Source organism: Hyperoodon ampullatus (assembly GCF_949752795.1).
Source record: "Hyperoodon ampullatus genome assembly, chromosome: X".
Taxonomy (NCBI): Eukaryota; Metazoa; Chordata; class Mammalia; order Artiodactyla; family Ziphiidae; genus Hyperoodon; species Hyperoodon ampullatus.
Genome location: NC_136913.1, coordinates 60,106,877 through 60,132,374, shown reverse-complemented (window position 1 = coordinate 60,132,374; position 25,498 = coordinate 60,106,877). Strand labels below are relative to the sequence as shown.

The 25,498-nt window shown below is 38.3% G+C and overlaps 1 protein-coding gene across 1 annotated transcript in view; it reads left to right on the top strand.

Moving 5' to 3' along the window:
• The window catches only part of TEX11 (testis expressed 11), a gene marked incomplete at both ends in the record, with an annotated part of 339,675 nt that overhangs the window by 98,232 nt on the left and 215,945 nt on the right, over nucleotides 1-25,498 (top strand). The window lies entirely within an intron of this gene.

The window sequence follows — 25,498 nt, the reverse complement described above, 5'->3', positions numbered from 1 at the left end:
TATATATGTCAATCCCAATCTCCCAGTTCATCCAAGCACCACCACCCCCTCCTGCTTTCCCCCCTTGGTGTACATACATATGTTCTCTACACCATTGTCTCTATTTCTGCCTTGCAAACCAGGTCATCTGTACCATTTTTCTAGATTCCACATATATGTGTTAATATACGATACTTGTTTTTCTCTTTCTGACTTCACTGTGTATGACAGTCTCTGGATCCATCCACGTCTGTACAAATGACCCAATTTCATTCCTTTTTATGGCTGAGTAATATTCTATTGTATATATGTACCACATCTTCTTTATCCATTCATCTGTCAATGGGCATTTAGGTTGCTTCCATGACCTAGCTATTGTAAATAGTGCTGCAGTGAATATTGGGGTGCATGTGTCTTTTTAAATTATAGTTCTCTCTGGGTATATGCCCAGTAGTGGGATTGCTGGGTCATATGGTAGTTCTATATTTAGTTTTTTAAGGAACCTCCATACTGTTCTCCATAGTGGCTGTATCAATTTACATTCCCACCAACAAAGCAAGATGGTTCTCTTTTCTCCACACCCTCTCCAGCATTTGTTGTTTGTAGATTTTCTGATGATTCTAACTGGTGTGAAGTGACACCTCATTGTAGTTTTGATTTGCGTTTCTCTAATAATTAGTGATGTTGACTATCTTTTCATGTGCCTCTTGGCCATCAGTATGTCTTCTTTGGAGAAATGTCTGTTTAGGTCTTCAGCCCATTTTTTGATTGGGTTGTTTGTTTTTTTGACTTTGAGCTCCATGAGCTGTTAATATATTTTGGAGATTAATCTTTTGTCCGTTGATTCGTTTGCAAATATTTTCTCCCATTCTGAGGGTTGTCTTTTCGTCTTGTTTATGGTTTCCTTTGCTGTGCAAAAGCTTTTAAGATTCATTAGTTCCCATTTGTTTATTTTTGTTTTTATTTCCATTACTCTAGGAGGTGGGTCAAAAAAGATCTTGTTGTGATTTATGTCAAAGAGTGTTCTTCCTATGTTTTCCTTGAAGAGTTTTATAGTGTATGGTCTTACATTTAGGTCTTTAATCCATTTTGAGTTTATTTTTGTGTATGGTGTTAGGGAGTGTTCTAATTTCATTCTTTTGCATGTAGCTGTCCAGTTTTCCGAGCACCATTTATTGAAGAGACTGTCTTTTCTCCATTGTATATTCTTGCCTCATTTGTTGTAGATTAATTGACTGTTGGTGTGTGGATTTATTTATGGGCTTTCTATCCTGTTTTTCTTTATTCGTTTCTTCTTTATAACAAAGTGAATCAGTCATACATATACATCTGTTCCCACATCCCTTCCCTCTTGCGTCTCCCTCCCTCCCAGCCTCCCTATCCCACCCCTCCAGGCGGTCACAGAGCACCGAGCTGATCTCCCTGTGCTATGCGGCTGCTTCCCACTATGTATCTACCTTACATTTGGTACTGTATATATGTCCATGCCTCTCTCTCGCTTTGTCACACCTTACCCTTCCCCCTCCCCATATCCTCAAGTCCATTCTCAAGTAGGTCTGTGTCTTTATTCCTGTTTTACCACTAGGTTCTTCATGACATTTCTTTTCTTAAATTTCATATATATGTGTTAGCATACGGTATTTGTCTTTCTCTTTCTGACTGATTTCACTCTGTATGACAGACTCTAGGTCTATCCACCTCATTACAAATAGCTCAGTTTCGTTTCTTTTTATGGCTGAGTAATATTCCATTGTATATATGTGCCACATCTTCTTTTTTTTTTGTATTTATTTTTATTTTTCTGCTTTATCCATTCATCTGATGATGGACACTTAGGTTGTTTCCATCTCCGGGCTATTGTGAATAGAGCTGCAATGAACATTTTGGTACATGTCTCTTTTTGATTTATGGTTTTCTCAGGGTATATGCCTAGTAGTGGGATTGCTGGGTCATATGGTAGTTCTCTTTGTACTTTTTTAAGGAACCTCCATACTGTTCTCCATAGTGGCTGTACCAATTCACATTCCCACCAGCAGTGCAAGAGAGTTCCCTTTTCTCCACACCCTCTCCAGCATTTATTGTTTCTAGATTTCTTGATGATGGCCATTCTGACTGGTGTGAGATGATATCTCATTGTAGTTTTGATTTGCATTTCTCTAATGATTAATGATGTTGAGCATTCTTTCATGTGTTTGTTGGCAGTCTGTATATCTTCTTTGGAGAAATGCCTATTTAAGTCTTCTGCCCATTTTTGGATTGGGTTGTTTGTTTTTTTGCTATTGAGCTGCATGAGCTGCTTATAAATTTTGGAGATTAATCCTTTGTCAGTTGCTTCATTTGCAAATATTTTCTCCCATTCTGAGGGTTGTCTTTTGGTCTTGTTTATGGTTTCCTTTGCTGTGCAAAAGCTTTGAAGTTTCATTAGGTCCCATTTGTTTACCTTTGTCTTTATTTCCATTTCTCTAGGAGGTGGGTGCAAAAGGATCTTGCTGTGATTTATGTCATAGAGTGTTCTGCCTATGTTTTCCTCTAAGAGTTTGATAGTTTCTGGCCTTACATTTAAGTCTTTAATCCATTTTGAGCTTATTTTTGTGTATGGTGTTAGGGAATGATCTAAGCTCATACTTTTACATGTCCCTGTCCAGTTTTCCCAGCACCACTTATTGAAGAGGCTGTCCTTTCTCCACTGTACATTCCTGCCTCCTTTATCAAAGATAAGTGGACCATATGTGCGTGGGTTTATCTCTGGGCTTTCTATCCTGTTCCATTCATCTATCTTTCTGTTTTTTGTGCCAGTACCACACTGTCTTGATTACTGTAGCTTTGTCGTATAGTCTGAAGTCAGGGAGCCTGATTCCTCCAGCTCTGTTTTTCGTTCTCAAGATTGCTTTGGCTATTCGGGGTCTTTTGTGTTTCCAAACAAATTTTGAAATTTTTTGTTCTAGTTCTGTGAAAAATGCCAGTGGTAGTTTGATAGGGATTGCATTGAATCTGTAGATTGCTTTGGGTAGTAGAGTCATTTTCACAATATTGATTCTTCCAATCCAGGAGCATGGTATATCTCTCCATCTATTTGTATCATCTTTAATTTCTTTCATCAGTGTCTTATAATTTTCTGCATACAGGTCTTTTGTCTCCTTAGGTAGGTTTATTCCTAGATATTTTACTCTTTTTGTTGAAATGGTAAATGGGAGTGTTTTCTTGATTTCACTTTCAGATTTTTCATCATTAGTGTACAGGAATGCCAGAGATTTCTGGGCATTAATTTTGTATCCTGCTACTTTACCAAATTCATTGATTAGCTCTAGTAGTTTTCTGGTAGCATCTTAAGGATTCTCTATGTATAGTATCATGTCATCTGCAAACAGTGACAGCTTTACTTCTTCTTTTCCAATTTGGATTCCTTTTATTTCCTTTTCTTCTCTGATTGCTGTGGCTAAAACGTCCAAAACTAAGTTGAATAAGAGTGGTGAGAGTGGGCAGCCTTGTCTTGTTCCTGATCTTAGTGGAAATGGTTTCAGTTTTTCACCATTGAGGACAATGTTGGCTGTGGGTTTGTCATATATGGCCTTTATTATGTTGAGGAAAGTTCCCACTATGCCTACTTTCTGCAGGGTTTTTATCATAAATGGGTGTTGAATTTTGTCGAAAGCTTTCTCTGCATCTATTGAGATGATCATACGGTTTTTCTTCTTCAATTTGTTAATATGGTGTATCACGTTGATTGATTTGCGTATATTGAAGAATCTTTGCATTCCTGGAATAAGCCCCACTTGATCATGGTGTATGATCCTTTTAATGTGCTGTTGGATTCTGTTTGCTAGTATTTTGTTGAGGATTTTTGCATCTATGTTCATTAGTGATATTGGCCTGTAGGTTTCTTTCTTTGTGACATCCTTGCCTGGTTTTGGTATCAAGGTGATGGTGGCCTCGTAGAATGAGTTTGGGAGTGCTCCTCCCTCTGCTCTATTTTGGAAGAGTTTGAGAAGGATAGGTGTTAGCTCTTCTCTAAATGTTTGATAGAAGTCGCCTGTGAAGCCATCTGGTCCTGGGCTTTTGTGTGTTGGAAGATTTTTAATCACAGTTTCAATATCAGTGCTTGTGATTGGTCTCTTCATATTTTCTATTTCTTCCTGATTCAGTCTTGGCAGGTTGTGCATTTCTAAGAATCTGTCCATTTCTTCCAGGTTGTCCATTTTATTGGCATAGAGTGGCTTGCAGTAATCTCTCATGATCTTTTGTATTTCTGCAGTGTCAGTTGTTACTTCTCTTTTTTCATTTCTAATTCTATTGATTTGAGTCTTCTCCCTTTTTTTCTTGATGAGTCTGGCTAATGGTTTGTCAATTTTGTTTATCTTCTCAAAGAACCAGCTTTTAGGTTTATTGATCTTTGCTATCATTTCCTTCATTTCTTTTTCATTTATTTCTGATCTGATCTTTATGATTTCTTTCCTTCTGCTAACTTTGGAGGTTTTTTGTTCTTCTTTCTCTAATTGCTTTAGGTGCAGGGTCAGGTTGTTTACTCAAGATGTTTCCTGTTTCTTAAGGTGGGATTGTATTGCTAGAAACTTCCCCCTTAGAACTGCTTTTGCTGCGTCCCATAGGTTTTGGGTCGTCGTGTCTCCATTGTCATTTGTTTCTAGGTATTTTTTAATTTCCTCTTTGATTTCTTCAGTGATTTCTTCACTTTGTTATTGAGTAGTGTATTGTTTAGCCTCCATGTGTTTGTATTTTTTACAGATCTTTTCCTGTAATTGATGTCTAGTCTCATAGCATTGTGGTCGGAAAAGATACTTGATACAATTTCAATTTTCTTAAATTTACCAAGGCTTGATTTGTGACCCAAGATAGGATCTATCCTGGAGAATGTTCCATGAGCACTTGAGAAAAATGTGTATTCTGTTGTTTTTGGATGGCATGTCCTATAAATATCAATTAAGTCCATCTTGTTTAATGTATCATTTAAAGCTTGTGTTTCCTTACTTATTTTCATTCTGGATTATCTATCCATTGGTGAAAGTGGGGTGTTAAAGTCCCCTACTATGAGTGTGTTACTGTCGATTTCCCCTTTTATGGCTGTTAGTATTTGCCTTATGTATTGAGGTGCTCCTATGTTGGGTGCATAAATATTTACAATTGTTATATCTTCTTCTTGGATCGATCCCTTTATCGTTATGTAGTGTCCTTCTTTGTCTCTTCTAATAGTCTTTATTTTAAAGTCTATTTTGTCTGATATAAGAATTGCTACTCCAGCTTTCTTTTGATTTCCATTTGCATGGAATATCTTTTTCCATCCCCTTACTTTCCATCTGTATGTGTCTCTAGGTCTGAAGTGGGTCTCTTGTAGAGAGCATATATATTGGTGTTATTTTTGTATCCATTCAGCCAATCTGTGTCTTTTGGTGGGAGCATTTAGTTCATTTACATTTAAGGTAATTATTGATATGTATGTTCCTATTCCCATTTCCTTAATTGTTTTGGGTTCGTTATTGTAGGTATAGTCCTTCTGTTGTGTTTCTTGCCTAGAGAAGTTCCTTTAGCATTTGTTGTAAAGCTGGTTTGATGGTGCTGAACTGTCTCAGCTTTTGCTTGTCTGTAAAGGTTTTAATTTCTCCATCAAATCTGAATGAGATCCTTGTTGGGTAGGATAATCTTGGTTGCAGGTTTTTCTCCTTCATCACTTTAATTATGTCCTGCCACTCCCTTCTGGCTTGTAGAGTTTCTGCTGAGAGATCAGCTGTTAACCTGATGGGGGTTCCCTTGTGTGTTATTTGTTGTTTTTCCCTTGCTGCTTTGAATATGATTTCTTTGTGTTTAATTTTTGACAGTTTGATTAATATGTGTGTTGGCGTATTTCTCCTTGGATTTATTCTGTATGGGACTCTCTGTTCCTCCTGGACTTCATTAACTATTTCCTTTCCCATATTAGGGAAGTTTTCAAGTATAATCTCTTCAAATATTTTCTCAGTCCCTTTCTTTTTCTCTTCTTCTTCTGGAACCCCTATAATTCGAATGTTGGTGCGTTTAATGTTGTCCCAGAGGTCTCTGAGACTGTCCTCTGTTCTTTTCATTCTTTTTTCTTTATTTTGCTCTGCAGCAGTTATTTCCACTATTTTATCTTCCACCTCACTTATCCGTTCTTCTGCCTCAGTTATTCTGCTATTGATCCCATCTAGAGTATTTTTCATTTCATTTATTGTGTTTTTAATCGATGCTTGATTCATCTTAAGTTCTTCCGGGTCCTTGTTAACTGTTTCTTGTATTTTTCCTATTCTATTTCCAAGATTTTCGATCCTGGAAATAGAATCTTGGATCATCTTTACTATCATTATTCTGAATTCTTTTTCAGGTAGACTGCCTATTACCTCTTCATTTGTTAGCTCTGGTAGGTTTTTATCTTGCTCCTTCACCTGCTGTGTGTTTTTCTGTCTGCTCATTTTGCTTATCTTCCTGTGTTTGGCGTCTCCTTTTTGCAGGCTGCAGATTCGTAGTTCCCGTTGTTTTTGGTGTCTGTCCCCAGTGGCTAAGGTTGTTTCAGTAGGTTGTGTAGGCTTCCTGGTGGGGGGGACTAGTGCCTGTGTTCTGGTGGTTGAGGCTCGATCTTGTCTTTCTGGTGGACAGGTCCACGTCTGGTGGTGTGTTTTGGGGTGCCTGTGGCCTTATTATGTTTTTAGGTAGCCTCTCTGCTAATGGGTGGGTTTGTGTTCCTGCCTTGCTAGTTGCTTAGCATAGGGTGACCAGCACTGTAGCTTGCTGGTCGTTGAGTGAAGCTGGGTGCTGGTGTTGAGATGGAGATCTCTGGGAGATTTTCGCCACTTGATATTATGAGGAGCTGGGAGGTCTCTTGTGGACCCGTGTCCTGAAGTTGGCTCTCCCTCTTCAGAGGCACAGCACTGATTCCTGGCTGCAGCACCAAGAGCCTTTCATCTACCCGGCTCAGAATAAAAGGGAGAAAAAGTAGAAAGAAAGAATTAGTAGAAGAAAGAAAGAGAGAAAGAAAGGAAGAAGAAAAGAAAGGAAGCAAGGCAGGAAGGAAGAAAGAAAGGAGGGAGGGAGGGAGGAAGGACGGAAAGAAAGCAAGGGAGGGAGGAAGGAAAGAAAAAGAAAGAGTGAAAGGAAGAAGGGAGGAAGGAAAGAAAGGAAGAAAGAAAGAAGGAAAAAGGAGGGTGGGAGGAAGGAAAGAAAGAGAAAGAAGGGGGGCGGAGGGATGGAGGGAGGAAGGGAAGGTAGGAAAAAAAGAGAGAAGATAAAGTAAAATAGAATAAAGTATAAAATATAGTAGCGTTATTAAAACTAAAAAGTAATTATTGAAAAAAAAGCGGACAGATAGAACCCTGGGACATATGGTGGAAGCAAATCTATATAGAGAAAATCTCATACAAAAGGATACACATACACATTCACAGAAAGAGAACGATGGGAAAAATATCGAAATTTTGCTCTCAAAGTCCACCTCCTCAATTTGGTATAATTCGTTGTAAAAAGAGGAAAAGGGGAAAAAGTCTGAAATCTCACTCTCAAAGTCCACCTCCTTAATTTGGGATAATTCGTGTAAAAAGAGGAAAAGGGGAAAAAATGTTAAATCTTGTCCTCAAAGTCCACCTCCTCAATTTGGGATGATTCGCTGTCCATTCATGCACTCCACAGATGCAGGGCACATGAAGCGGACCGTGGAGCTTTAATCCGCTGCCTCCGAGGCTGCACAGAGAGATTTCCCTGTCTCTTCTCTGCTCTCGCAGCTCCCGGGTCTCAGCCTTGGACCTGGCCCCGCCTCTGTGCGTAGGTCGCAGGAGGGCGTCCGTTCTTCGCTCAGACAGGACGGGTTTAAAGGAGCCGCTGATTCGGGGGCTCTGGCTCACTCAGGCCGAGGGGAGGGAGGGGCACGCAGTGCGGGGCGAGCCTGCGGCAGCAGAGGCCAGCGTGACGTTGCACCAGCCCGAGGCACTCCCTGCGCTTTCCCGGGGAAGCCATTCCTGGGTCCTGGGACCCCGGCAGTGGCGGGCTGCACAGGCTCCCCGGAATGGGGGGGTGGACAGTGACCTGCACTCGCACACAGGCCTTGTGGCAGCGGCAGCAGCAGCCCCAGCGTCCCACGCCCGTCTACGGGGTCCACGCCTTTAGCCGCGGCTCACTCCCGTCTCTGGAGCTTCTTTAAGCAGCGCTCTTAATGCCCTCTCCTCGCGCGCCAGGAAACAAAAGGGAAGAAAAAGTCTCTTGCCTCTTTGGCAGCTCCAGACCCTTTCCCTGGACTCCCTCCGGGCTAGCCGTGGTGCACTAACCCCTTCAAGCTCTCTTCCTGCCGCCAGCCCCAGTCCTCTCCCTGCGCTCCGACTGAAACCCGATACCCGAGCCCCAGCTCCCAGCCCCGCCCGCTCCGTCGGGCCGAGCAGACAAGCCTCTCGGGCTGGTGTGTGCCTGAGGGCACCGATCCTCTGTTTGGGAATCTCTCCGCTTTGCCCTCCACACCCCTGTTGCTGTGCTCTCCTCCGCTACTCCGAAGCTTTCCCCCTCCGCCACCTGCAGTCTCCGCCCGCGAAGGGGCTTCTAGTGTGTGGAAACCTTTCCTCCTTCACGGCTCCCTCCCACTGGTGCAGGTCCCGTTCCTGTCCTTTTGTCTGTGTTTATTCTTTTTTCTTTTGCCCTACCCAGGTATGTGGGGAGTTTCTTGCCTTTTGGGGGGGTCTGAGGTCTTCTGTCAGCGTTCAGTAGGTGTTCTGTAGGAGTTGTTTCACGTGTAGATGAATTTCTGATGTATCTGTGGTGAGGAAGGTGATCTCCGCGTCTTACTCTTCCGCCATCTTCCTCCCTCCCTCTATCCTGTTTCATTGATCTCTATTTCTGTTTTTGTGCCAGTACCATGCTGATTTGATAACTGTAGCTTTGTAGTATCGTCTGAAGTCTGGAATCTGATTCCTCCACCTCCATTTTTCTTTCATAAGATTGCTTTGGCTATTCTGGGACTTCTGTGTTTCCATACAAATTGTGAAATTTTTTGTTTAGTTCTGTGAAGAATTCCATTAGTAATTTGATAGGGATTGCATTGAATCTGTAGATTGCTTTGGGTAGAATAGTCATTTTGACAATATTGATTCTTCCAATCCAAGAACATGGTATATATCTCCATCTGTTTGTGTCATCTTTGATTTCTTTCATCAGTGTTTTATACTTTTGTGAGTATAGGTCTTTTGTCTCCTTAGGTAGGTTCATTCCTATGTATTTTATTCTTTCTGTTGCAATGGTGAATGGGATTATTTCCTTAATTTCTTATTCTGATCTTTTGTTAGTGTATATGAATGCCAGAGATTTCTGTGCATTAATTTTGTATCCTGCAGCTTTACCAAATTCACTGATTGGCTCTAGGAGTTTTCTGGTGGCATCTTTAGGATTATCTATGTATAGTATCATGTCATCTGCATTGACAGTTTTACTTCTTCTTTTCCGATTTGAATTCATTTTATTTCTTTTCCTTCTCTGATTGCCGTGGTTAGGATATCCAAAACTGTGTTGAGTAATAGTGGCAAGAGTGGACATCCTTGTCTTCTTCCTGATCTTACAGGAAATGCTTTCAGTTTTTCACCATTGAGAATGATGTTTGCTGTGGGTTTGTTGTATATGGCCTTTATTATGTTGAGGTAGGTTCCCTCTCTGCCCACTTTCTGGAGTTTTTATCATAAATGGTGTTGAATTTTGTCAAAAGCATTTTCTGCATCTATTGAGATGATCATAGGGTTCTTATTCTTCAATTTGTTAGTATGGTGTGTCGCATTGATTGATTTGCGTATGTTGAAGAATCCTTGCATCCCTGGGATAAATTCCACTTGATCATGGTGTATGATCCTTTTAATGTGTAGTTGGATTCTGTTTGCTAGTATTTTGTTGAGGATTTTTGCATCTATCTTCATCAGTGATATTAATCAGTAATTTTCTTTTTTTGTAGTATCTTTGTCTGGTTTTGGTATCAGGATGATGGTGGCCTCATAGAATGAGTTTGGAGTTCCTTCCTCTGCAATTTTGTGGAAGAGTTTGAGAAGAATGGGTGTTAGCTCTTCTCTCAATGTTTGATAGAATTCACCTGTTAAGCCATCTCACCCTGGACTTTTGTTTGTTTGGATATTTTTAATCACAGTTTCAATTTCATTACTTGTGATCGGTCTGTTCATATTTTCTGTTTCTTCCTGGTTCAGCCTTGGCCGGTTATACCTTTCTAAGAATTTGTCCATTTCTTCCAGGCTGTCCATTTTATTGACATAGAGTTGCTTGTCGTAGTCTCTTATGATGCTTTGTATTTCTGGGGGGCGTTCATTGTAACTTCTCCTTTTTCATTTATAATTTTATTGATTTGAGTCCTCTCCCTCTTTTTCTTGATGAGTCTGGCTAAAGGTTTATCAATTTTGTTTATCTTCTGAAAGAACCAGCTTTTAGTTTTATTGATCTTTGCTATTGTTTTCTTTTTTCTATTTCATTTACTTCTGCTCTGATCTTTATGATTTCTTTCCTTCTGCTAACTTTGGGGTTTTTTTTTTTTCTTCTTTCTCTAGTTCCTTTAGGTGTAAGGTTAGATTGTTTATTTGAGATTTTTCTTATTTCTTGAGATAGGCTTGTATTGCTATAAACTTCTCTCTTAGAACTGCTTTTGCTGCATCCCATAGGTTTTGGATAATTGTGTTTTCATTGTCATTTGTCTTTAGATATGTTTTGATTTCCTCTTTGACTTCTTCAGTGATCTCTTGGTTATTTAGTAACATATCCTTTAGTCTCCATATGTTTGTGTTTTTTACGTTTTTTCCCTGTAATTTATTTCTAATCTCATAGCATTGTGGTCAGAAAAAATGCTTGATATGCTTTCAGTTTTCTTAAATTTAACAAGGCTTGATTTGTGACCCAAGATGTGATCTATCCTGGATAACGTTTTGTGTGCACTTGAGAAGAAAGAGTAATCTGCTGTTTTTGGTTGGTATGTTCTATAAATATCAATTAAATCTACCTGGTCTATTGTGTCATTTAAAGCTTCTGTTTCCTTATTTATTTTCTGTCTGGCTAATCTGTCCTTTGGTGTAAGTGAGGTGTAAAGTCCCCCACTATTATTGTGTTAGTGTTGTTTTCCTCTTTTATAGCTGTTAGCAGTTGCCTTATGTATTGAGGTGCTCCTATCTTGGGTGCATATATATTTATAATTGTTATATCTTCTTCTTGGCTTGATCATTATGTAGTGCCCTTCCTTGTCTATTGTAACATTCTTTATTTTATGCTCCATTTTATCTGATATGAATATTGCTACTCCAACTTTCTTCTGATTTCCATTTGCATAGACTGTATTTTTCCATCCCCTCACTTTCAGTCTGTATGTGTCCCTAGGTCTGAAGTGGGTCTGCTGTAGACAGCATATATATGGGTCTTGTTTTTGTATCCATTCAGCGAGCCTGTGTCTTTTGGTTGGAGCATTTAATCCATTCACATTTAAGGTAATTATCAATATGTATATTCCTATTGACATTTTCTTAATTGTTTTGGGTTTGTTTTTGTAGGTCCTTTTCTTCTCTTGTGTTTCGCACTTAGAGACATTCCTTTAGCATTTATTGTAGAGCTGGTTTGATGGTGCTGAATTCTCTTAGCTTTTGCTTGTCTGTAAAGCTTTTGATTTCTCCATCAAATCTGAATGAGATCCTTGCCGGGTAGAGTAATCTTGGTTGTAGGTTCTTCCCTTTCATCACTTTAAATATATCGTGCCAGTCCTTTCTGGCTTGTAGAGTTTCTGCTGAGAAGTCTGCTGTTAACTTTATGGGAGTTCCCTTGTATGCTATTTGTCATTTTTCCCTTGTTGCTTTCAGTAATTTTTCTTTGTCTTTAATTTTTGTTAATTTTACTATTGTGTGTCTCAGTGTGTTTCTCCTTGGGTTTATCCTGCCTGGGATTCTCTGTGCTTCCTGGACTTGGGTGGCTCTTTCCTTTCCCATTTTAGGGAAGTTTAGAATATAATCTCTTCAGATATTTTCTCTGGTCCTTTCCCTCTCTCTTCTCTTTCTGGGACCCCTATAATGTAAGTGTTGGTGCGTTTAATGTTGTCCCAGAGGTCTCTTAGGCTGTCTTCATTTCTTTTCATTCTTTTTTCTTTATTTTGTTCCATGGCAGTGAATTCCACCATTCTGTCTTCCAGGTCACTATCCGTTCTTCTGCCTCAGTTATTCTGCTATTGATTCCTTCTAGTGTATTTTTCATTTCAATTATTTTATTGTTCATCTCTGTTTGTTCTTTAATTCTTCTAGGTGTTTGTTCTTTAATTCTTCTAGGTCTTTGTTAAGCATCTCTTGCATCTTGTTGATCTCTGCCTCCATTCTTTTCCGAGGTCCTGGATCATCTTCACTGTCATTATTCTGATTCTTTTTCTGGAAGGTTGCCTGTCTCTACTACATTTAGTTGTTTTTCTGGGGTTTTATCTTGTTCATTCATCTGGTACATAGTCCTCTGCCTTTTCATTTTGTCTATCTTTCCGTGAATGTGGTTTTCATTCCACAGGCTTCAGGATTGTAATTCTTCTTGCTTCTGCTGTCTACCCTCCTCATGTTAATATTATTGTTGGATTTATACCTGATATTTTGCTTTTTGTTTTCATGTTTTGTTTCATAACTACTTTCTCCCTCTTTTTCACCTTTAGTACCTCCTTTTGTCTTAAAAGTGGATATTTTTTGAAAAGTAATGAATTTATTTTTTATTGTGGTTATGTATATATCATAAAATTTGCCATTTTAATCATTCTAAGTGTATAATTCAGTGACATTAATTACATTAGCTGTGTTATGCACCTATCATCACTATTTCCAAAACCTTTTCATCAACCCAAACAGAAACTCTGTGACTTTTAAACATCAGCTCCTCCTTCCTCCCTCCCCCTCATCCCCAGAAAGCTAATCTGCTTTCTGTCTCTATGAGTTTGCCTATTCTGTGTACTTCATATAAGTGGAATCACACAATATTTGTCCTTTTGTGTCTGGCTTATTTCACCTAATGTGATATTTTCCAGTTTCATCCATGTTGTATAATGTATGGATACTTCATTCCTTTTTTTTTTTTTAACTAATGACTTATTTTACTGTTGTAAAATGTACATAACATAAAGTTTACCATTTTAACCATTTTTAAGTGTACAATTCAGTGGCACTTAATTACATTCACAGTGTTGTTCATCCATTAGCACAATGTTTTCATCACTCCAATCAAATTCTGTTCCCATTAAACAATAACTCACCGCCTTACACTCCTCTCAGCCCCTGGTAACCTCTATTCTACTTTGTCTCTGTGACTTTGCATATTCTAGGTTGCTCATATAAGTGGAGTCATATATTATTTTTTCTTTTCTTTTTTTTTTTGTGGTATGCGGGCCTCTCCCGCTGCGGAGCACAGGATCCGGTCTTGCAGGCTCAGTGGCCATGGCTCACGGGCCCAGCCGCTCTGTGGCATGTGGGATCCTCCCAGACTGGGGCACGAACCCGTGTCCCCTGCATCGGCAGGCGGACTCTCAACCACTGTGCCACCAGCGAAGCCCTCCAGTAGCTTCTTTGAAGTATTCTTCTAGTAAGTGTAATGTCTGGGACCTCTCAAAGGCAGTTTCTATTGCCTGCTCCTTTTCTTGTGTATGAGTCACATTTTACTGTTTTATTGCATGTAATATTTTGTTGAAAACTTGACATTTTGGATAATATATTGTAGTAAGTTTGGATACCAGTTCCCCCACTTTCAGGAACTTATTTTTCTTTTTATTGCTTGTTTGGTCATCTACTTGTTTGGTCACTTGACTGGAGTAATTCTGTGAAGTCTGTTTTTCTCACAGTATGTGACCTCTAATGTCCCTGCTGAGAGTTTTTATCTTTTCATGATTTTCTGGGGTTCACCCCTGTATCTGGATACACAAGCCCCTTGTTGGTCAAAGGTTGTTTTAAGCCAGTTCAACTTTCACTCTTTCCTGTTGGATGTGTGTTTGGCTTAACGACTATCTTCACAGTTCAGTGAATTTATCATTTTGCCCTGTATTCATCCAGGGGGTGGTAGCTAGTAGGTCCTTTCTCTGGTCATGCCTGAGTGGGCAGTCTTGAGCATGTGCACAGTCTCCAACACCCCCCTCCCCAGTTATGAGTGCGATTTGATTTTTTTACGACAGAATTTTTTAGAGCAGTTTTAGGTTTACAGCAAAATTGAGAGGAAGGTACAGAGATTTCCCACATACTCCCTTCCCTACCACATGCATAGCCTCCCCCATAATCAATATCACTCACCAGAATGGTGCTTTTTTTTTTTCAACTAAGGATAAACCTACATTGACACATCATAATCACCTAAGTCCATAGCTTATGTTAGGGCTCACTGTTGCTGTTGTACATTCTGTTGGTTTGGACAAGTGTATAATGATATGTATCCATCATTATAGCATTTTAGTATCATACAGAATAGTTTCACTGCCCTAAAAATATTCTGTGCTCTGCCTATTCATATCTCCCTCCCCCCAACCCCTGTCAACCACTGACCTTTTTAGTCTCCAAAGTTTTGCCTTTTCTGGAATGTCATATAGGTTGGAGTCATACAGTATGTAGCCTTTTCAGGTTGGCTTCTTTCACTTAGTAATAATACATTTAGGGTTCCTTCATGTTTTTTCTTGGCTTGATAGCTCATTTCTTTTTCGTGCTGAATAATATTCCATTATCTGGAAGGTACCACAGTTTATACATTCACCTACTGAAGGACATCTTTGTTGTTTCCATGGTTTGTCAGTTATGGATGAAGCTGCTATAAACATCCATGGACAGCTTTTGATATAAGTTTTCAATTTCTTTGGGTAAATTCCAAGGAGCATGATTGCTGGGTTATATGTTAAGAGTGTGTTTAGTTTTATAAGGAACCACCTAACTGTCTTGCAAAGTGGCTGTACCATTTTGCATTCCCACCAGCAGTATATGAGTTATGGTCTCCCACATTCTCACCAGCATTTGGTGTTGTCAGTGTTCTGGATTTTGGCCATTCTAATAGGTGTGTAGTGGTATTTTATGATTGTTTTAATTTGCATTTCCTGATGACATATGATGCGTGGAGCATCTTTTCACAGGCTTATTTACCATCTGTATATCTTTTTTCGTGAGATATCTGTTAAGAACTTTGGCCCATTTTTAAATTGGGTTATTTGTTTTTTTATTAAGAGTCTGTACATTTTTGACATCAGCCTTTTATCAGATGTGTCTTTTGCAAATCTTTCCTCTGAGTCTGTGACTTGTCTTCTAAATCCCTTGACATTGTCTTTCACAAAGCAAATGTTTTTAATTTTTAACGAAGTCTGGCTTATCAATGATTTCTTTCATGGATTGTGTCTGTGTCTTTGATGTTATATTCTTTTTTTTAATTTTTAATTTTATTTTTGGCTGCATTGGGTCTTCATTGCTGCGTGTGGGCTTTCTCTAGTTGCGGCGAGTGGGGGCTACTCTTTGTTGTGGTTTGCAGGCTTCTCATTGTGTTGGCTTCTCTGTTGCAGAGCACGGGCTCTAGGCACACGGGCTTCAATGGTTGTGGCACGCAGGCTCAGTAGTTGTGGCTCACGGGCTTAGTTGCTCCATGGCATGTGGGATCTTCCCAGACTAGGGATCGAAACTGTGTCCCCTGCATTGGCAGGCAGATTCTTAATCACTGCGCCACCCGGGAAGTCCTTTGGTGTTATATCTAAAAAGGCATCACCATATCCAAGGTCATGTAGGTTTTCTCCTATGTTATCTTCTAGAAGTTTTATAGTTTTGCACTTTGCATTTCAGCCTGTGATCCATTTTGAGCTAATTTAAAATTTTTGTGAAAGATGTAAGGTCTGTATCTAGATTCCTTTTTTTTTTTGCATGTAGATGTCCAGTTGTTCCTGCACCATTTGTTGAAGAGACTAACTTTGCTCCACTGTATTGCTTATGCTCCTTTGCCAAAGATTAATTGACTATATTTATGGTGGGCTCTCTATTCTGTTCCACTGATCTATTTGTCTTTTCTTTTGCCAATATCTTGATTACTGTAATAAGGAACTGTCTTTGATAGCTGTAGCTTTATAGTAAGTATTGAAGTCAAGTAGCAGCAGTCCTATATTTTGTTCTTTTCCTTCCATATTGTGTTGGGTATTTGGTCTTCTGCCTCTTCATAGAAACTTTAGGATCATTCTGTCAGTCTCTAATATAACTTGCTAGGATTTTGATTGGGATTGCATCTGATCTATAGATCAAGTTGGGAAGAATTGATACCTTGAATTTTTCTATCCATGAACATGGAATTTTCTCAATTTGTTTAGTTTTTCTTCGATTTCATTTATCAGAGTTTTATAGTTTTCCTCATATATTGAAATAGATCTTGTACATATTTTGTTAGATTTATATCTAAGTATTTCATCTTTTAGGTGCTAATATAAATAGTATTGTGTTTTTAATTTTAAATTCCACATGTTCATTACTGGTACATATGAAAGCTATTGATTTTGTATGTTAACCTTGTATCCTGAAACCTTACTATAATCACTTATTAGTTCCAGGAGTTTTTTTTTGTCGATTCTTTCAGTTTTTTTGTAAATTTTCTGTTTTTGAAAAATTTATTTATTTATTTTTGGCTGTGTTGGGTCTTCGTTGCTGCACGCGGGCTTTTCTCTAGTTGTGACGAGCAGGGGCTACTCTTTGTTGCAGTGCATGTGCTTCTCATTGCGGTGGCTGGCTTCTCTTGTTGTGGAGTATGGGCTGTAGGCACATGGGCTTCAGTAGTTGTGGCTTGCAGGCTCTAGAGTGCAGGCTCAGTAGTTGTGGCGCACGGGCTTAGTTGGCCCGTGGCATGTGGGGTCTTCCCGGACCAGGGCTCGAACCTGTGTCCCCTGCATTGGCAGGTGGATTCTCAACCACTGCGCCCCCAGGGAAGCTCTTTGTCAGTTTTCTACATAGATTATCATGTCATTTGTGAGCAAAGATAGTTTTATACCTTCTTTCTCAATCTGCATATCTTTGATTTCTCATTTTTGCCTTACTGCATTAGCAAGGATTTCCAGTATGATGTTGAAAAGGAGTTGTGAGAAGGGACATCCTTGTCTTTTTCCTGAATTACTGGAAAAGTTTCAATCTTCTCACCATTAAGTATGTTAGCTGTATATTATTTGTAGGTAGTCTTTATCAAGTTGTTACTACTTTAATGAAAGGTTTTTTATTTTTTGATCATGAATGGGTATTTGATTTTTTTCAAATGCTTTTCCTGCATCTACTGATATGATTATGTGATTTTTTTTTAGTCTGTTGATATGATAGATTACATTAACTGATTTTTGAATGTTGAACCAGCCTTGCATATTTGGGATAAATCCCACTTTGTTGTCTATAATTTTTAAAAATTTGTTTTTGGATTTAATTTGCTAATATTTTGTTGAGGATTTTTGCATATGTGTTTATGACAGATATTGGTCTGTTCATTTTCTTTTAATGTCTGTCTGGTTTGGGTATTAGGGTAATGTTGGACTCATAGAATGAGTTAGGAAGTTTTCCTTCTGCTTCTATCCTCTGAAAGAGATTATAGAGAATTTATATAATTTCATCCTTAAATATTTTGTAGAATTCCAAAGAACTACTAGAACTCATCAGTGAATTCAGAAAAGTTGTATTTCTGAATTCTGTTGTATTTCTATACACTAACAATGAATTATCAGAAAGAGAAGTTAAGAAAACTATCCTATCAATCACATCAAAAAGAATAAAATATCTGGGAATAAATCTAAGGAGGTAAAAGATTTGCATTCATACACAAACACACACACATAGTGGAATATTACTCAGCCATAAAAAGAATGAAATCTTCCCATTTGCAACAACATGGATGAACCTAGAGAGTATTATGCCAAGTGAAATAAAGTTAGACAGAGAAAGACAAATACTGTAAGATTTCACTTTTATGTGGAATCTAGAGAGAAAACAAATGAATAAATATAACAGAAGTTATAGATACAGAGAACAAACAAGTGGTTGCCAAAGGGGAGGGTTTGGTGGGGGGGAGGAGAGAAATAGGTGAGGGAGATTAGGAGGTACACACCTCCAGTTGCAAAATAAATGTCAGAGATATGAAATGAATGGTATGGGGAATATAGTCAGTCAGTAACTATCTAATATCTCTGCATGGTGACATATCATAACTAGACTTATTGTGAACATTTTGAAATGTATAGGGAATATCCAATCACTGTGTTTTGTAATGGGAACTAACATAGTGTTGCAGGTCAATTACACTTCAGAAACAAACTCATAGGAAAAGAAATCAGATTTGTGGTTACTACAGGTGGGGAGTAGGGAGAGGGAGGATTGGATGAAGGCAGTTAAAAGGTACAAACTTCCAGTTATAAGATAAGTAAGTACTAGGATTTTAATGTACAACATGATAAATATGACTAACAGTGCCGTGTGTTATATATGAAAGTTGTTGAGATAATAAATCCTAAGAATTCTCATCACAAGAAAACAATTTTTTCTGTTGATTTAATTTTATATCCATATGAGATGATGGATGCTCACTAAATTATTGTGATAATCATTTCACGATATATGTAAGTCAAATCATTATGCTGTACACCTTAAAGTTGTACAGTGCTGTTTGTCAATTATATCTCAATAAAACTGGAAGAAAAGTTTGATAGAATTCAGCCGTGAACCCATCTGGTCCTGGTGCATTCTATTTTGGAAGGTTAATAATTTTTTTTTTAAATCAGCTCTTTCTTTTAATGTTGATCCATACAAGTTCAGAAACACTGACCTGTAGGGTCAAGTGCAAACTCCTTAGAGCAGCACGTGTCTTGTCTCCATCACCCTCCAGCCTCCTTCCTGCACCTTCCCCCATGCCTGCTTCTTACTTGACTAGAGCTGGAAGGTTAATAATTTTTTATTCAATTTATAAAATAGATACAGGTCTAATCAGACTGTCATTTCTTTTCATGTGAGTTTTGGCTGCTTGGGTCTTTCAAAGAATTGGTCCATTTAATCTAGGTTCTCAAATTTGTGGACATAGAGTTGTTCATAGTATTCCTTTTAATACTCTTTAAATTTTCCAAGGGGTCTATAGTGATGTCCCCTCTTTCATTTCTGATGTTAATAATTTGTGTCTTCCTTTTTTTCTTAGCCTGGTTAACAGGCTTATTAATTTTATCAGTTGTTTAAATAACAGCTTTTGGTTTCATTTATTTTCTCTATTGATTTCCTGTTTTTAATTTCATTGATTTCTGCTCTAATTCTTATTATTTCTTTTTTTTCTGCTTGCTTTTGATTTAATTTCCTCTTTTTTTCCAGTTACTTAAGGTGGAAACTTACTGATTTTAGATATTTCTTATTTTCTAATATATGCATTGAATGTTATAAATTTCCTTCTATGTACTGCTTTTGCTGCATCCCACACATTTTGATAAGTTGTGTTTTCATTTTCATTTAAACTGTTTTAAAATTTCTGTTGAAATTTCTCCTTTGACCCATGTTTTACTTAGAGTATTGTTTAATCTCTACATATTTTGGAATTTTCCTGTTATCTTTCCATTATTGATTTCTATTTTAATTCCATTGTGGTCTGACAGCAGATATTATATGATTTCTATACTTCAGATTTGTTAAAGTATGTTTTATGGCTCAGAATGTGGTCTATCTTGGTGAATATTCCATATGAATTTGGTAAGAATGGATCTAGTATTCTGTACATTTCAATTATATCCCGTTGATTGATGGTGTTGCTGCATTCAACTATGTTCTTACTGATTTTGTGCCTGCTCTGTCTGTCCATTTCTGAGTGAGGGGTGTTGAAATCTTCAACAATGATGGTAGATTCATCTATTTCTCCTTGCTGTTCTATCAGTTTTTGCCTCACATAGTTTGATGCTCTGTTGTTAGGCTCATACATGTTAAGAATTGTTATGTTTTCTTGGAGAATTGACCTCTTTATCATTATGTAATGCCCTTCTTTATCCCTGATAATTTTCCTTACATTGAAATGTGCTCTATCTGAAATTAATATAGCTACTCCTGCTTTCTTAGGATAGTGTTAGCATGGTATATTTTTCTCCACCCATTTACTTTTTATCTCTATGTGTCTTTATATTTAAAGTGGGTTTCTTGTAGACAACGTATAGTTCAGGCATTTAAAAAAATCCGTTCTGACAGTCTCTTTTAATTGGTGCACTTAGGCCACTGAAATTCAAAATGATGATAGATACAGTTGGATTAATATCTACCATATTGTACTGTTACTGTCTTCTATTTGTTGTTCTTGTTCTTTTTTCCTATTGTTGTCTTCCACTCTTCTGCCTTTTGTGGTTTTAGTTGAGTATTTTATATGATTCCATTTTCGCTCTTTTCTTAGCATATAGGTTATACTTTAAAAAACTTTTCTTAGTGGTTGCTCTAGTTTGCAATATACATGTACCACTAATCCAAGTACACTTTCAAATAACACTGCACCACTTCATGAGTAGTGTGAATACCTTATAATATCAAAATTCCTCCCTCCCACCCCTAGTATCATTGCTGTCATTTATTTCACTTTATTCTAAGTGTCATTTATTTTACTTTATTCTCTCTATATATACATATATATACACACAGAGAAGATATGTAAATATGCACACATTATTGAACACATTTTTATTGTTATTATTTTGAACAGTTATCTGTTAGGTCAGTTAAGGGCAAGAAAAGTAAATTTTTATTTTACGTTCACTTATTCCTTCTTCCATGCTCTTACTTTATGTACATCCAAGTTTCTGACCTATATTATTTCTCTTCTCTCTGGAGAACTTCTTTTACCATTTCTTGCAAGGCCAGTCTGTTGGCAACAAATTGCCTCAATTTTTGTTTATCTGAGAAAGTCTTTATGTCTCCTTTACTTTTGAATGATATTTTCACAGGGTACAGAATTGTAAGTTGATGCTGTTTTTCTCTCAGTCCTAAATATTTCACTCCACTCTCTTCTTGCTTGTATGGCTTCTAAGAAGTTGGATATAATTCTTATCTTTGCACCTTTTAAGATAAGGTGTTTTTTTCCTCTGGCTTGTTTCAGGACTTTTTTCTTTATCTTTGATTTTCTGTAATTGGAAAATTATATGCATAGGTATAGTTTTTGGTATTTATCCTGCTTGGTGTTCTCAGAGCTTCCTGGGTCTGTGGTTTGGTATTGGACATTAATTTGGGGAAATTCTCAGTCATTATTGTTTCAAATGTGTCTTCTGTTCCTTTCTTTTTTCTTTTGGCATTCCCATTATACGTTTTGCAGTTGTCCCACAGTCCATTGACATTCTGTTCTTTTTTTTTTTCAGTCTTTGTTATCTTTGCTTTTCTGTTTTCAGGGATTCTCTAGCTTATAGATTCTTTCCTCAGCCATGTCAAGTTTATTAAAAAGTCCATTAAAGACAATCTTCATGTTTGTTACAGTGTTTTTTATCTCTGGCATTTCTTTTTGCTTCTTTCTTAGCCTTTCCAGCTCTCTGCTTATGTTGCCTGTCTACTTTATCCATTGGACCCCTTAACATATTAATCATAGTTATTTTAAATTCCTGGCCTGATAATTCCAACATCACTGCCATGTCTGGTTCTGATGCTTACTGTCTCTTCAAATTGTGTTTTTTGCCTTTTGGTATGCCTTGTACTTTTTTCTTGGTAATGGGATTTGATATACTTGGTAAATGGAACTACTGTAAATAGGCCTTTAGTAATGTGGTGGCTAGGTGTGGAGGAGGGAGAGGCCAGCAGTCCTATGACTAGTTTTCAGTCTTTTCGTGAGTCTCTGCCTCTGAACTGTGAACTTCACACACGTTTCTCATTTTTTTCCTCCCCTCTTAGGTGGTACAGAATGGCTAGCGTAGACTGGGGTTGAGTATTTCTCTTCCCCAGGTCAGTTAGTCTCTGATAATACCCCAGGAGGTTAGGCCCTGGTTCACTAGGGCAGGCCTTGTTAAGAACAGATCGCTTTGGGCTGTTTCAAAATGGTTCCTTTTTACCTTTTCCTGCCAAAGCCCAAGGGGATTTTTCTATGATATTTATTGTGGGAATCTGGTTGAGCTCCTGGAGATTAATCTGATGATATTGTGGGTATGCCCCTGTAACTATGTCCTCTTGGAGTTTTAACTCTCAGACTTGTCCACACTGAACCTCCAGCAGTCTGTCAACTACAGTTCTCAATTTCCTGCCCTAGCAGTGGTGCCCTTGGTAGTTTTTACTTGTGAATCTCTCCTGTGCTAAGTGTCAACTCCTTGTATTTTTGCCTGTCTCCCCAATCTTGGGGGTAGTGGTTTGCCTTGTGTCCTCACCTCTCTTTTGGATCCAAGAAGAGTTGTTGATTTTTAAAAGTCTTTCCAGTTTTTTACTTGTTAGGATGGAGTTGTGACTTCCAAGCTCCTTACATGTGGAGCCATAAACTGGAAGTGTGATTTGATTTTTAAGCTTCGCTTCCTTACTGTCACCCCTGGATCAGAATAGCTTAATTTTCAGTCCATGTTTGGTCAGAGGTTCTGATAAGCTCCTTGAGCCACTCAGGCTCAAGGCTCTTTCCTGATGGATCTGTGTATGCCTTGAGGAATGCTTTCTAGTCCCACATTTCCCTCTGATTGTTCCTGAGGGTGCAGCCTAGAACATATGTATAGCCTTCTGTATCCCCAGGGATGAGTGTGACCCTAGGATTGTTCTTCTTGTCTCTTTCCCTGGTTCTCTCTGTTCAAACTTCTGGCTTGTCTGCTATTTCACTTGTTGCTACTACTATCCTGGAGGTACCAGCCCCTTCTTAATTGCTCACCAGCAAGATCTCCATTGTTTTTGACTATGCCCTTAGGTAGGAATCTCTCCTTGCTCTGTTCCAAATAAAGTCATTCCCCTTAGGCAGAAATGCTGAGCTCTTCTTCTTTGTTGCCCACTTCTTCCCCTGGGTGGAAACTGGCACACTGCTGCAACTGGGGGCAGGAGCATGACAGCTACTCTTGCAGTGACACCCCTACTATATGAGTAGATGTTGGGGAGATGGTAACCCCTAATCTACTTAGCATGCCCTCCTGTCCTGCATCCTCTGCCAAATGAGCCAGCCTGGGTGAAGGGGATCAGGGTCCCAGTATTCTTGAGCTGTTACCCCTGGGGTAGAGCCCTTACCGTAAGAGTGAGAACTGAGTGGGGAAAGGAAGACCCAGTCCTCTCGTTATGCCTGCCAATAATAGCACTTCTGCAACACAAATCTGGGAAAGATGAGAGTGGCTGGCAGCCTGAGTCTAGGACCTGGAGGGAGAGGGAATTCCCAGTTTCTTTTTGTTTTAAATTAAAGTTGACTTTCAACATTATATCAGTTTCAGGTGTACAACATCGTGATTTGATATTTTTGTATATTACAAAATGATCACCACGATAAGTCTAGTTACCACTTTTCACCATACAAAGTTATTATAGTATTATTGCCTATATTCCCTATACTGTATATTATGTCCCCGTGACTTATTTATTTTATAACTGGAAGTTTGTGCCTCTCTATCTCCATCACATATTTCACTCATCTCCCCACCCCACTCCCGAATTCCTACTTTCTTGACAGCACTCATCTGGAGTAGCTTCCATGACATGGAGGTGGTGTGGATAGGAACAGGTCATGGCTCAAATGCCACAGACTCCCACTGTTGTTATTGAGATTCAGTTGATTTTTTTAAAATAAATGTTTTTCCATTTGCTGTATGCCCTTAGGACACTTTCCAGAGACCTTAAGTGGTTTTAATGGTTTTTCCAGGCAAATGGTTGTTTCACTGGGGAGAGGGGGTCCAAGAGCTCCTTAATACCACTGTTGCAGAAGTTCCATTTTCATTGATTATTTTAAAAACTGGAAGTAGAAGGTTTAATGTAACAACAGAGACCTCTATGAAATAGAGCTTACAATGAGGCCATTATAATGTATGTAGGCCAGCATTATATCCTTGTTAGCAAGCTGAAAACTCAGTTGGTAGCTATGGGTCTTTTAAAAAGTAAAAGTAAAAGGAGTACTTCAAAGCAATGGCTTCAATTTAGTCCAGTTCACCAAAATTTTATTGACTTCCTCCCTTGGAATACCAATTTTATGGTGAGTGATCTTTGTTTTACTTTTTAAGCTTTTTTTTGAAAACCTGAGGCTCATATTAATACATTATTTGTGGTTATCAGAATGTCCCATAGATAATATGGTATGGTAACTAAAGCAGAGAACTGAAAGTCAAATTTCTTTTCTCCCCATCCCCTTACTCTCATTTTTTTTTTTTAAATTTACTTACTTATTTATTTTTGGCTGTATTGGGTCTTCGTTTCTATGCGAGGGCTTTCTCTAGTTGTGGCAGGTGGGGGCCACTCTTCATCGCGGTGCGTGGGCCTCTCAGTATCGCGGCCTCTCTCGTTGCGGAGCACAGGCTCCAGACGTGCAGGCTCAGTAGTTGTGGCTCACAGGCTTAGTCGCTCCACGGCATGTGGGATCTTCCCAGACCAGGGCTCGAACCTGTGTCCCCTGTATTGGCAGGCGGACTCCCAACCACTGCGCCACCAGGGAAGCCCCTTACTCTCATTTTTAATACCAATCTAGGAAATATTAGAAATCACTTAACTGCTAAATTGGTTCATTCAGCTGCAAAATGGAACTAATATTGTGTGTTACAAGGGTGTTGTGAAGCTTAATAAATATTGCTAAAGCATTTGTTTCCATGAAAACTCCTGTATTTGTTTTATTTCAAAAATATATTTCTTACACTTTAAAATGTACCCATAAAGTAAGGGCTTGTACACACATGTAAAATAGTTTAATCTAGTGTGTATATAGCCAAATGGAAAAGAGCAGTAATATAATGATAGTGTTGATTTATTGGATATATATCCTGAGGAAATTGTGGTTTTCTTTTCTTTTTTCTTTTTTAATGGGTGTTGAATTTTGTCAAAAGCTTTTTCTGCATCTGTTGAGATGATCATATGGTTTTTATTCTTCAGTTTGTTAATATGGTGTATCACATTGATTGATTTTTGTATATCGAAGAATCCTTGCATCCCTGGGATAAATCCCACTTGATCATGGTGTATGATCCTTTTAATGTGTTGTTGGATTCTGTTTGCTAGTATTTTGTTGAGGATTTTTGCATCTATCTTCATCAGTGATATTAATCAGTAATTTTCTTTGTATAGTATCTTTGTATACTATCTTTCTGTAGTATCTTTGTCTGGTGATGGTAGCCTCATAGAATGAGTTTGGGAGTGTTCCTTCCTCTGCAATTTTTTGGAAGAGTTTGAGAAAGATGGGTGTTAGCTCTTCTCTAAATGTTTGATAGAATTCGCCTGTGAAGCCATCTGGACCTGGACTTTTGTTTGTTGGAAGATTTTTAATCACAGTTTCAATTTCATTACTTGTGATTGTTCTGTTCATATTTTCTATTTCTTCCTGGTTCACTCTTGGAAGGTTACACCTTTCTAAGATTTGTCCATTTCTTCCAGGTTGTCCATTTTATTGGCATAGAGTTGTTTGTAGTAGTCTCTTAGGA